Below are 13060 nucleotides of genomic sequence, written 5' to 3'. Positions count from 1 at the left end.
TGTAGCATGTCCTGTGTTCCTGTAGCATGTCCTGTGTTCCTGTAGCATGTTCTGTGTTCCTGTAGCATGTCCTGTGTTCCTGTAGCATGTTGTGTGTTCCTGTAGCATGTTGTGTGTTCCTGTAGCATGTTGTGTGTTCCTGTAGCATGTCCTGTGTTCCTGTAGCATGTTCTGTGTTCCTGTAGCATGTTGTGTGTTCCTGTAGCATGTCCTGTGTTCCTGTAGCATGTTCTGTGTTCCTGTAGCATGTTGTGTGTTCCTGTAGCATGTCCTGTGTTCCTGTAGCATGTTGTGTGTTCCTGTAGCATGTTGTGTGTTCCTGTAGCATGTTGTGTGTTCCTGTAGCATGTTGTGTGTTCCTGTAGCATGTCCTGTGTTCCTGTAGCATGTTGTGTGTTCCTGTAGCATGTTGTGTGTTCCTGTAGCATGTTGTGTGTTCCTGTAGCATGTTCTGTGTTCCTGTAGCATGTTCTGTGTTCCTGTAGCATGTTGTGTGTTCCTGTAGCATGTTGTGTGTTCCTGTAGCATGTTGTGTGTTCCTGTAGCATGTTGTGTGTTCCTGTAGCATGTCCTGTGTTCCTGTAGCATGTTGTGTGTTCCTGTAGCATGTTGTGTGTTCCTGTAGCATGTTGTGTGTTCCTGTAGCATGTTCTGTGTTCCTGTAGCATGTTCTGTGTTCCTGTAGCATGTTCTGTGTTCCTGTAGCATGTTCTGTGTTCCTGTAGCATGTTGTGTGTTCCTGTAGCATGTTGTGTGTTCCTGTAGCATGTCCTGTGTTCCTGTAGCATGTTCTGTGTTCCTGTAGCATGTTCTGTGTTCCTGTAGCATGTTCTGTGTTCCTGTAGCATGTTGTGTGTTCCTGTAGCATGTTCTGTGTTCCTGTAGCATGTTCTGTGTTCCTGTAGCATGTTGTGTGTTCCTGTAGCATGTTGTGTGTTCCTGTAGCATGTCCTGTGTTCCTGTAGCATGTTGTGTGTTCCTGTAGCATGTTGTGTGTTCCTGTAGCATGTTGTGTGTTCCTGTAGCATGTTGTGTGTTCCTGTAGCATGTCCTGTGTTCCTGTAGCATGTTCTGTGTTCCTGTAGCATGTTGTGTGTTCCTGTAGCATGTCCTGTGTTCCTGTAGCATGTCCTGTGTTCCTGTAGCATGTTGTGTGTTCCTGTAGCATGTTGTGTGTTCCTGTAGCATGTTGTGTGTTCCTGTAGCATGTTGTGTGTTCCTGTAGCATGTCCTGTGTTCCTGTAGCATGTCCTGTGTTCCTGTAGCATGTTGTGTGTTCCTGTAGCATGTCGTGTGTTCCTGTAGCCGCAGAGCCACATCCATTTTGAATCCTCTCTTCTCCCACTGCAGCTTTAATGACGTTTCACCTCCTGGAGGAACCAGGACTCAGACGCTCAAACACTGAGCCAGAGCATTCGTTAAACGGCCGTGTTGTTCAAAACTACTTATAAATACAATACTGTGATTTTTAACAAACTAAATCAGGACCAAAACAAAACTCAAACTGAACTAAATACGGCACATTATGAAACTGAACTTTTGCATTTTTTTTGTTTCAGAGTTTGCAAAACAAAAGTGTCTCAGTCGGACTGTAGTCATATTGTGAAGTATTGCAGCTTGTTGTAAATACAGACATCACTAAATATTGCGATACGATGTTTTTGCGATGTATCGTACAGCCCCCACTGGGCCACCAGGGGGAGGACGAGCTCTGGAGAAGCTCCTGATCCTCCTGAAGAAGATCTTTATTTTTGCGATGTATCGTACAGCCCCCACTGGGCCACCAGGGGGAGGACGAGCTCTGGAGAAGCTCCTGATCCTCCTGAAGAAGATCTTTATTTATGCAGCGCCTTCACAGAGTCACAAAGTGCTTCACATGATGTACTTTCACCCACACTCGAGGGGTCAGTTTCCCCTGGGGGAGACACACATCTGTCCCTTTGATTCACACTCTCATTCATCCTGGCCTATTGTACATGTTTTAGGCGGTAGGGTAAACTGGAGTACCGGCTTGTCCAGGGAATCAAACCCGGGACCTTCTAGCTGTGAAGCACGAGCACTAACCGCTGTGCCACCATGCTCTGTGTCTGTGAGAGCATTAGCATTAGCATTAGCATTAGCTGCTGCCGGGTTGCCAGGTCTCACCGAGCGGCGCAGACGCCATGTGCTGACGCTGATGTGAGAGCGTTTCTCCCTCACTGGAAAAGCCGAGTCACAGGTTTGAGATTTTGTGATTCTGAAGAGTGATCGTATCAATAAATAAGCTTTAGATGATTTTACTCTGAGAACAGCCTGGAACAAACACAGACATGTTTTTCACCTGCAGTGAGGCTTTAAAGCCGCCCAATTTCAAGGTTTAACACAGACCTGGCAACCCTGAGCTGAAGCTACAGGAGGAAACTGAGGCTCAGGATGGACTTTATATTTGATTTGTGGAGGTTTCCAAAAGCATGTCGTCCTGTGGAACAGAGACTTCTGTGCGTTAGCTCCTCATGCTGTAGCTGCTTTAGCTTTAGCTGCTGTTAGCCTCACGCCGCTACATCATGAGCTCAGAGTTGGTTTCTTTGTTTAGTCTAGTTCTGACCTGGTTTGGTTCTGGTTTAGTTTTGTTCCAGTCTAAACCTCGTTGGCGCTGCAGCTTCTGTTTGGACTCGGTTTAGTCGCTGATGTAGAAATATTTATTTTCCCTGAATATTCGACCAAATTAAAAAGTCTAAATAAAGCGTGTTTGAACTAAAGACTGTTTAGTATCACAGGTGTAATGTGGGCGTATGAGCAAACGTATAGTCCATCATTTACAGGGCCCAGTATATACAGATATATATATATATATATATACATACACAGATATATATATACAGATGTATATATATATATACATACACAGATATATATATATACAGATATATATATACAGTGTTTTGTCTCATCCAAGTAAATGGAGTCGGGGTTGAGGGGGGACTTTCAGACACAGCGGATTGATTGAGCCCCATGACATTTCTATCAGGTCTCTGGTCAGCTCATATTCTCCCCCTGTAACCTGTGGACACAGTTACACCAGAGTCTCCCCCTCTCTCCCCTCTCTCCCCTCTCTCCCCCCTCTCTCCCCCCTCTCTCCCCCCTCTCTCCCCTCTCTCTCCCCTCTCTCTCCCCTCTCTCTACCCTCTCTCCCCCCTCTCCCCTCTCAGGTGTGTGTGGGTTCGTACGGACAGGTGTGAGTCGGTGATGGATGAGCTGCAGATGGTCTCAGCTCCATCTAATTACGCCATGGATACTGGAGGAAGGACCAATCAAAAGGTCAGCCAGGACACGAGAGGGAGAGAGGAGAGAGAGAGAGAGGGGAGAGGAGAGAGAGAGAGGGAGGAGAGGGAGGAGAGAGAGGAGAGAGAGAGGGAGAGGAGAGAGAGGAGAGAGAGAGGAGAGAGGAGAGAGAGGAGAGAGAGAGGAGAGAGAGAGGAGAGAGGAGAGAGAGGGAGAGGAGAGAGAGGAGAGAGAGAGGAGAGAGGAGAGAGAGGAGAGAGAAAGAGGGAGAGAGAGAGAATAGAGACAAAGGGGGAGGAGAGAGAGTGTGTTGGCATCACGTTGCTAACAGTCGTGCTAAACTATAAGCCACTTCTTTTGTCACGAGACTCGGGGCAGATGTGGCTCGTGCTGTGACTTCACTATATTACGACAGAGCTGGAGTTCAGTTTTATGAAGTTTAAGAATTATCATCTCATCATTTCAAATGTTATTTGAGCGAATGTTAATCTGACATTTGGTGGAATTTGGTGAAAAGGCCACAGTTCTGCCTCAGCCATTCCTCCCACTGACGGTAAAAGTGACTCAATGTGTTTCATTTACAGCGAAGCAAAAGTTTGCTTTTCTGTCATTTCAAGATTCTCACTGAAAGCTTTCGTTTATGAATGAACTCCTGTGGAATTATGTTGGAAACAATTGATTACACTTTTCACACTTTTCAATTTTAAACAGACGAGATACAAGTTGGTCATGTTATGCTCACTGCTGCCACCTCAGGTCATACGTGTAACTGCAGCTTCTATATTAAGCTCGTGCTCGTGACAGATTTTACAGGTCTGAGCTCATTCTACACACGAGGACATGGAGGAACATGTGGGGGAGGAACATACTTCATGTAACACTTTTAAACTCTGTACTGTCCTTTTAAGGCAAGAACATTAACTGATTATAAATTTGAAACTTTTGCTGAACGTCACTGAGATAAATGAGGAGAAAAAAACGTTTTTTGAAGTGAAAAAATCTGTAAAAACTCAAATTTTGGACTGTTTTTCTTGTTCAAAGCTGAACAAAATCCGACTCCGAACTTGTCTTTGGAACAAAAACCAGCCCGAAAGTTTTGTACCGAGTGCGACACATTTCTGTCTCTCACAGAAGGAAATGGAAACCTGACCCGAGAGAAAGTAAATAAAGCACTTTGAAAGGACTAAATGAGCAGAGACTGATCCTCGCTAATGAGCCACATGCAGGGCCGGACCTGGACTGAAACAGGGCCCTGGACTCTGACCAGCCGGGCCCAAATGAGCGGAAATGCAGCACCTCCTCTTAACCGAGTGCCTATTCTCCAGTTCAGCTTTACCCAAATCTAAAAGCTTCTCAACACTGCAACGCTTAATTTGAAAGCTAAGCCTACAAAAGTGATCGCTGCAATTTTTTGTCGCTTTTTATTCCTTTTCCATTGCTTTCTTCATTGCTTTGTTGTCATGTTTTCGTCACGTTTTTGTTGCTCTTCACCTTCGTCTTCGTTGCTATTTCAATGCTTTTCTTTGAAGCTTTTAGATTTGGGTAAAGCTCGGTTAACCTCTTAACTCCCACCTGAACATGTTTTCTCCAAATTCTCCAAATCTAAAAGCTTCTTCAAAACAGAGGCAAAAAACGAGAAGAAAATGAGGATGTAAACGCAACAAGAAAACGCTAAAAAGTGACAAAAAAAGCAACAAAAAACAGCAAAAAAATGACAAAAATCCAGAAAAAAAATGACAAAAAAGTGACAAAAAATGACAAAAAAACAGCAGAAAAATGACAAAAAAATGACAAAAATCCATCAAAAAAATGACAAAAAAGTGACAAAAAATGACAAAAAAACAGCAGAAAAATGACAAAAAAATGACAAAAATCCAGCAAAAAAATGACAAAAAAGTGACAAAAATCCAGCAAAAAAAGACAAAAATCCAGCAGAAAAATGATAAAAATCCAGAAAAAAAATGACAAAAATCCAGAAAAAAATAACAAAAATCCAGCAGAAAAATGACAAAAAAATGACAAAAAAATGACAAAAAAATGACAAAAAATGACAAAAAAATGACAAAAAAGTGACAAAAAACAGCAAAAAAATGACAAAAAAGAGACAAAAATCCAGCAAAAAAATGACAAAAATCCAGAAAAAAATGACAAAAATCCAGAAAAAAATGACAAAAATCCAGCAAAAAAATAACAAAAATCCAGCAAAAAAATGACAAAAATCCAGAAAAAAAATGACAAAAATCCAGCAGAAAAATGACAAAAATCCAGAAAAAAATGACAAAAAAGTGACAAAAAAACAGCAAAAAAATGACAAAAAGCGACAAAAATCCAGCAAAAAAATGGCAAAAATCCAGCAAAAAAAGACAAAAATCCATCAGAAAAATAACAAAAAACAGCACAAAATAAAAGAGCACATAAGGGAAATTAAAAGTGACAACAATGGCAAAGCGACAATGGCATTTGGTTTTGGCGGGTGGTAAGAGGTTAAGGCCAGACCGGTGGCCCGAGAGGCAGTGGCCCCTCTGTGCACTTCCAGAACGGACATATGGCCAGTCCGGCCCTGGCCACGTGTCATCATTTAGCCCTGATTAGCACGTCTGCTATAGCCTGGTTCTGATGCGAGCCGGCCTCAGCGCCTTGGCGGGGGTCTGCTCCCCTTCAGGCTCGGGACTCCCCAGATCTGTGTCCACACGTCCTCATGATCCACAGTCAGTTTCCACATCTCCTCGCGTCGTCTCCATTAGCTCCGTTTCGTCCCCAAACCCCCGGCGCCTTCTGATCTATATTTAAACACATCTGCGGATATAAAATGCTAATAAGACGTAGCCCCAACTTCTCAAATTAAACTTAAGTGGGTTTTAAGTGCCGTCCGGGGAGCGTTTGGCCTATTTTTTTTGAAAACCTTACGCCGTTAATGACTTAGCGCGGATACGCCGGGCCGTTAATAAAAGATAGGATAATGATTTTTCGGTGAAGTAATAGGGGACGGCGCGCAGGGCAGAAATAATTCATCACGTCCGACGGAGAGATCGTGCGAAATGTTAAAGAGGGAGAGAGCGGGATGTGGAAGGGAAGGTTCTGAGGGGAATGAACCGGGGGGGGGGCAGGAGGGCCACATGCAAATATTTAAAAAGAGCCCGAGCAGAGGAGCCGCCATTAATCACCCGGAACAAAGTTTTTGGGGCCAGAGAGGAAAAAGTATTTAGTTTTGCAAGAGCCACGAGCGGGAATTAATCAGGTCTAAACAAAGAAGAGGAGGCGGGGCTGCAGGTGAGGAGGGAGGGGCGGGGTTTAGACGGACACAAACTAAGGCCTGGCGTAAATGTGTGGTTTTATTTTGTGAATAAGCTTCTTCAAGGTTAAATAAATACAGGAATAAGAAATTTAAAAATCCCTCTGAAACAAACCTGACAAAGTGTTGTTAAGTAAAGCCTGGTTCAGGGTCATTAGGCCGATTTGAGCCCGGATTCTCAGTCACACAAAAAGACCAAAGGTGTTGTTAGCATTTGGCCTCTCCCAGTGTTTTCCTATGGCTCCAAATGTGGTGAAGATGGAGGCGACCGAGCTCTTCACGGACACAAAGACCAGACGGGTACGGATCAACTCGTCTAAGCTCAGGTAAGAACAGATCTCAGTGTGGGAAAAACGGGGGCCTGTTCCTTTAAGGCAGGGGTCGGCAACGTCAGGCCCGGGGACCAAATCCGGCCCTCCAGCACAGAACCTCTGGCCCCCAAGATGATTACCGTAAATTCTCTAATACTGGCCTGTATTCCATTAGCGGCCGGGTCTCTGACAGAGGCCGGGTTCGCGGCTGGCGGAGGCAAATTAAAGCCGGTCTCTAAAACAGGCCGGGGCTTTTATTAGAAACTATAGCAGTAGAAATATTCCCCATGTTAGGAGTTTGTCTCATACTGGTGTAAATGAAAACTCAGGTGCAGGAAGTAACAAACTGAACCCGGGCCGAGGGGGACGCTGCGGAGGAGCTGATCCCAGCGTAACTTTGACACAGATTTAGACACTTTTCAAACCTCCTGTGACCATATTTGGAAACAGGGCAAATGTTGTGTGACCCTCCAGGGTTTTAATAAAGTCTCCATCGCGTCTTCAAAGCACGTCCAGCTGCTCCGTGTGCAGGTCAGTCCCACGCCTCAAAATAACTCCTCCCATCAGCGCGAGCGTCTCGTCTTCTCTCGGGTCAGTCTCATGATCGATCACAAACACAAACGCTCCGTCTAAACTCGCCTTTTACACAAGATAACAACAAATAATCCGGTCCGCGGTAAAAATGAAACAGAAACCTGCAGTGACACTGATGTCAAAGCTCCGCTAACAGCAACGAAACACTTCCTGTTGTCCCGACAAAATAAAAGCTTCAATGTTCCAGCCGCTGGGAGAGGGTTTGAAATGTTCATTAATAAATGAACCTAATATTTTAGGTGCAAATGGACACAAATCTCGTTTTTCTTCGTTTTCCTGGTCGTCCGTTTGGCTCAAATAGAAATAAAGGCCTGTCTCTAACTGTGGCCTGGTTCCAATAAAGGCCTGGTCCTGATGCCCTTGAGTAAATAAAGGCCCCGCCCTATATTAGAGCATTTACGGTATGTGTAAATATTATTATGCAAATAAGACATCAAATCCCTGTTAAAGGAATAGGCCACCGTTTTTATATACTAAGATATGTTCTTACCTCACTTTAGTCGAGTTAATATATCCCCGTCTGGTCTTTGTCCGTGCGCTCACACATTCGCAGCCTCTCCCACATGTCACATAGCTCCGAAAAAGCTCACGATAGAAGCTACCAAGCTCTTCCACGTGTTCCCTATTTAAATAAAGTTACGTGAAGTGTTTTCATGCGAAGTATATTTACACAGAAATGTAACATGTGGATTTTATAAGCAAATAAAAAGGGGGACTATATTGTGAGGCGTAATGATACGAGGAGCACAGCGTCCGCGTAGTAACTCCTAAAGACTTCCCCCGCTCACTTCCGTCAATAACCTTTAGGAGTTACTGCGCGGACGTTTTACTCCTCGTATCATTACGCCTCACAATATAGTCCCCCTTTTTATCTGCTTATAAAATCGACACGTTACATTTCTGTGTAAATATACTTTGCATGAAAACACTTCACGTAACTTTATTTAAATAGGGAACACGTGGAAGAGCTTGGTAGCTTCTATCGTGAGCTTTTTCGGAGCTATGTCACATATGGGAGAGGCTGCGTATGTGCTCCGTTTGCGTGACAGAGCGCACGGACAAAGACCAGACGGGGATATATTAACACGACTAAAGTGAGGTAAGAACATATCTTAGTATATAAAAATGGTGGCCTATTCCTTTAAAGTCTTAAAATGCGAGAAATAGTGTCAGTATTTTAAAAATGTCCCGCTTGGTCACATATAATGTTAAACAGTGATCCTCAACTGGTGGGTCGGGACCCTAAAGTGGGCCACAGAACCATTGTCAGTGGGTCGCGAGTCTATAGGGAACTGTTTGTGTTTATTTATTTATTTGAGCAGTAGAAATTGTGCTCAGAAGGAGTGGGCCGAAGCAAAAGCTTAGCCCCCCCCGAAATCCTTACAATAAACACGTGTATTACAACAATAGTACGAAAGAACATATAGACCCTGTCATTCTGGGTTTAGCTGGAGGCAGGCAGTGAGATTCCTATGTATTTCCATTGGAGCTGTTGTCATAGTAACGATAAACAAATGTTTAATGTTTAACGGAAACATCAAATAAACCTTGTTTTATCGTCTCAAATGTCCTTCCTCTTGTTCTTGCACCTTAAGATCCAACAGGACCACACTTTACTTGTAGTTTTACACTTGTAATCGCTAGTTTTAGTTTAATCTGGTTTCTCTTGATCACTTCCTGCCTCCTGATGATGTCACTGATGATGTCAGCAGTTAAAGGGTCTGTAGTTGGAACACAGCATCACACGTGCACACAACGTACCCGTTTACGATTTAACTTCACACATAATCAATCATACATTTAGCAACATCATCATTGTATTTGCCTCGTTAGCAAAAGAACCTGTTACGTTTCAAAGCGGCTGTTTTAACACAAAGCACCTTTACCAAGGTTAGTGCTAGATGTTCTGCTCCGGAGGGACGGTCTGCTGTGAAAACGTGAGATACCATGACACTAATGAAGGTTAGGGCCAGGGGAATGGTTAACCTCTTAACTCCCGCCTGAACCCAGAGGAGCTTTTTCCTCACGTCATCACATGTTTTTCTCAATTTTTTTTTGTTGGGTGTTCAACTCATTTGTGTAACTTTTTTGTCATTTTTTATCACATTTTGTCATTTTTTCATCCATTTTTTATAAAATTTTTGTCATTTTTTTGTACATTTTTCGTAAATTTTTAATCAATTTTTTATCACATTTTTGACATTTTTTTTGTCCATTTTTTATCAATTTTTTGTAATTTTTTTGTCACATTTTTGTCAATTTTTTGTCAATTTTTTGTAATTTTTTGTAATTTTTTTGTCACATTTTTGTCATTTTTTTGTCAATTTTTTTGTCAATTTCTTGTGACATTTTTTTGACATTTTTGTCACTTTTTCATCAATTTTTCGTCCCTTTTTTGTCAATGTTTTCTCACTTTTTTGTCACATTTCCATCATTCTTTTCGTCTCAGTTTTGTTGCTATTTTTACAGCTTTTTTCCAGAAGCTTTTGGATTGGGGTAAAGCCAAACTGGAGAAAATGTGCTCGGTTCAGGTGGGAGTTAAGGGGTTAACTTTAAGGATTAGGATTATTTGTATTTTTAGACAAACTCATAGATCTATACAAACTCACAGCAGACCGTCCCTCCGGAGCAGAGGATCTAGCACTAACCCTTTACAAAGCACTTTATGAAATGTTCATATAATTAACAGAAATGAGCAGAAACCGAAGCGAAGAACAGTCTGGTCACATGTACGAAGTCTGGAACAAAGCGAGTGCCAGACGGAGATCATGACTGACTCACAGATGACTCACAGATCGATCACTGCCAAACAGAGTTAACGTTCCCAAAAGTCACTGTGTTGTGTTAAAAGGCACATTAAGAAACATTATCCTTGATTTTTTTTGTTTTTTTTTTATTTACAATGAATTCTGTAATATGTAATAAGTAATTAAGCCCTAGTGCGTTAAAAAGCCGGGGTGTAGAGCGGGCCAGTGGAAGAGGGCGTTAGCTCCACATCATCAAACCCCCCCCAGCTGCCCTAACAGCTGATTTTGTAGATGATGTTCCTGTACTGTGAGGTGCATTAAAAGACGAGGTTCATGAGCCCGTTGGGAGGGGCCTCTCAGCAGATTTGGAGCTCGCCTGCCCTCATTCTCAGGAGACACCATGTGAACAGTAATGAACAGAATACAGATAAAATAAATATTGCATCATAATTCTGGAACACTGTTGGCAAGTTTGAGTTTGGTCTTTTTTAACTTTAGAACTGAGACTTGAAGTGAGAAAACTGTGAATAAAACAGGTGAAAGAAAAGTGGACTTGATCTGAAGTTGACTTAAGTTGCAGGAGGGTAAGAATAGCTTTAGTGGATCATGTGATCACAGTAATTAGGCCCCGACTTCTCCCGATCAGAGGCAAAAGTTCAGCGGCCGCCATTAAAAAGCCATCACTGTGAGGAGGGAAATGTCAACACCACAGGAGAGAGGGGGGGAGAGGGGGGGGGAGAGGGGGGAGAGAGGGGGGGAGAGGGGAGAGAGGGGAGAGAGGGAGAGAGAGGGGGGGGGGGGAGAGGGAGAGAGAAGAGAGAGAGAGGAGAGAGAGAGGAGAGAGGGGGAGAGTGGAGAGAGGGGGAGAGAGAGAGGGGGGGGAGAGGGAGAGAGAAGAGAGAGAGAGGAGAGAGAGAGGAGAGAGGGGGAGAGGGGGAGACAGAGACGGGGAGGAAGTTTGTGAACTAATTCAGACGTGACAAAAACATCTGTATCAGTATTTCCTTTCACTCACAGTTGTGAATCCTCTTCACTTGTCGTCTGTCCTGGAGTTTCTTCTTCTCTAAAGTAAAGACGTCTTTCTTGTCACTGCCGTGTTAAGGTGCGTTTACACCAAACGCGGCAAAGCGTCAGGTTTACATTGAAAATACATGGAGGCGCCTCAGGGAGCGTCAAAATATCCCGCAGCGAGTCACTGGCCTCCTGTGCGGCGCGTTCTGAAGCTTTCCGAGCGTGGTGAGCTTTTGACGCCTCCAGGGCCTCCAGGGCGTCCAGCGTGGCCGACGCTAGAGTTGGGAAATGTTGAACTTTTTGGAGAAATTTGCGAGCATCGACCAATCAGGAGCTTTCTCCAACAGTGACGCTGTAGCCGAGCCACCGGGTCAGATTCTATGCCGGCCAAGAAAAAAAAAAAAAATGAAAACAAGTCACGGAGGTTTAGCTTCATCATGAACCGGAGCTTCAGCAGCTCTGGGACTTTTACAAAGACACATCAGTGTTTCTTTACTTAAACACCAGGATTAAACGCGGCGACAAGGAACTTATTTCCATGGCTGAATCTGCGCTGGGAATGTGTTTGGGCTTCGAGGCTGACGATGAACACATGCTGACGTGCGGCCAGACAAGCGTCTGACTTCAGGTCAGCACAAGCGTCTAACTACGGGCTTTAGCCGTGTTATGACGCCCGAAAAGCGTTTGGTGTGTACGCACCTTTAAGCTTTTCAATTTGCCAACAAAATCAAACTTCATACTCAGTCCTGGTTTATAACCGGTTTAGTCCTGGTTTAGTCCTGGTTTAGTCCTGGTTTAGTCCTGGTTTAGACCTGGTTTAGTCCTGGTTTAGACCTGGTTTAGTCCTGGTTTAGTCCTGGTTTAGTCCTGGTTTAGTCCTGGTTTAGTCCTGGTTTAGTCCTGGTTTAGTCCTGGTGTAGTCCTGGTTTAGTCCTGGTGTAGTCCTGGTTTAGTCCTGGTTTAGTCCTGGTTTAGTCCTGGTTTAGTCCTGGTTTAGTCCTGGTTTTGTCCTGGTTTAGTCCTGGTTTAGTCCTGGTTTAGTCCTGGTTTAGTCCTGGTTTTGTCCTGGTTTAGTCCTGGTTTTGTCCTGGTTTAGTCCTGGTTTAGTCCTGGTTTAGTCCTGGTTTAGTCCTGGTTTAGTCCTGGTTTTGTCCTGGTTTTGTCCTGGTTTAGTCCTGGTTTTGTCCTGGTTTAGTCCTGGTTTAGTCCTGGTTTAGTCCTGCCTCAGACCATCTCTTTTCGCTGTAAGAAAACAGTTCCATTTGTGCTGAAGCGCCTCAGTATCTCCTCACACACTCACGTTTTTTTAGACTCACTGTGGGAGATTTAACGAAGTCTGGAGAGTCTTTACTCTCCAGACTTCTGAAACTTTTTGGTTTTTCGATACCGCCCCTACTGTTTAAGTAAGGGATAATGTATAGAACGCTGGTCATTATCGGGAAAATAAGCACCTTCAGGGCGAACACACAACATAAACTTCGTACACTTTTATGAAGGCCGAAAGGTTTATTTAATGACTTCCGCGACAAATAGTTCCCAAAAGTTTGTGCGTTGCTCGGCAATGTTTTGCTAGGCTAGAAGCAGCAAGGCTAGCAGCTAGCCTAGCTACTTAGCTGAAGGTGCAGTTGGAGGAATGGTGGTGAATCTCTGGGTAAATTGAAAGTCAGACTCACGATTCCCCGACTTCTCTCTCAGTGACGGGACAGATAGTGTCGCTACTACGTACGCGCGGAGTGATATGAAAGCACCAACTCTGTTGCCATTGGCAGCGTCATTGTTTTTCTCAGAGGTCCTTTATCAGAAAATAATGACCGGTAGAACGTTGGGAAATCCCATTCAAATCA

The sequence above is a fragment of the Gobius niger genome (assembly GCF_951799975.1).
Source record: "Gobius niger genome assembly, chromosome: 5".
Classification (NCBI taxonomy): Eukaryota; Metazoa; Chordata; class Actinopteri; order Gobiiformes; family Gobiidae; genus Gobius; species Gobius niger.
This window is presented reverse-complemented; position numbering follows the sequence as displayed.